This window comes from Haemaphysalis longicornis, unplaced genomic scaffold, assembly GCF_048455015.1.
Source record: "Haemaphysalis longicornis isolate Haplotype H1 unplaced genomic scaffold, Haemaphysalis longicornis Haplotype H1 scaffold_9, whole genome shotgun sequence".
Classification (NCBI taxonomy): Eukaryota; Metazoa; Arthropoda; class Arachnida; order Ixodida; family Ixodidae; genus Haemaphysalis; species Haemaphysalis longicornis.
In genome coordinates this window covers 47,349,480-47,350,468 of record NW_027526460.1, presented here as the reverse complement: position 1 = coordinate 47,350,468, position 989 = coordinate 47,349,480, and the positions used below count along the sequence as shown (strand labels likewise).

General features: G+C 55.4%; 1 pseudogene; it reads right to left on the bottom strand.

Moving 5' to 3' along the window:
- On the bottom strand, positions 1 to 516 carry LOC144153743 (peptidyl-prolyl cis-trans isomerase pseudogene; annotated as a pseudogene).
- Between the last annotated feature and the right edge of the window lie 473 nt (positions 517 to 989).

Below are 989 nucleotides of genomic sequence, written 5' to 3'. Positions count from 1 at the left end.
TCACAGCTGGCCGCAGTCGCAGACGGTGATCTTAGAGGTTTTCCCCGAATACGAGCCGAAGGCTTCGACTTTCTTGACGACCTCCATGCACTCCACGACGCTGTCGAACACGACGTGCTTGCCGTCCAGCCAGGCCGTCTTGGCGGTGGTGAGGAAGAACTGCGACCCGTTGGTGTGGGGCCCCGCGTTCGCCATGGAGAGGATGCCCGGGCCGGTGTGCTTGAGCTTGAAGTTCTCGTCTTCGAACTTCTTCCCGTAGATAGACTTGCCGGCGGCGCCGTTGTGGTTGGTGAAGTCGCCGCCCTGGCACATGAAGGTCGGGATGACCCGGTGGAAGGTAGAGCCCTTGTAGCCGAATCCCTTCTCGCCGGTGCAGAGGGCACGGAAGTTCTCGGCTGTCTTTGGCACCACGTCGGCGCGCAGCTCCATGACGATGCGACCGAGCTTCTCGCCTCCTTCCTCGACGTCGAAGAATACTTTCGGATTTCCCATCGTTGCCACCGGTCTGCAAAACTTCACTCGCTGATGGAGTTCGTCGTTGCGCTGTTCGTGGGAGCAGGATAAGCCGACGTGGACAACCGCGTTCGATGGCTGCTACTCGCTGTCTGCGCCGTGGCCGAACCCGAAGTACCCGATTCGCGAGTGCTCGTAAAATGGTTGGTTGGATCCTTAAGTCATGGCGCGTACCCACGCGGGGGATTGGACAAGAAGCTGCCTGTAATGATTAGGCTGGGACCAGGTTGATTTTAGAGAGAGAAAAAAGTGAAGTACAAGAAAAATGTTGAGAGAAGAAAAAGAAATCTTTGGATAGAACAGGATTGCCAGGGAAAAAAAATTGCGAATGAAGACATAGCTCTCTAGCAGGGCACCCGGCCTGTCGCCGCAACAAAGGAGTGAAAGGCGATCACAACATCTTTGTGGCAATATCCTAGGACGGAAGCACCCAGGGAAAGAATAACGGTTAAAGATAAAGGGAGATTCAGCCGATT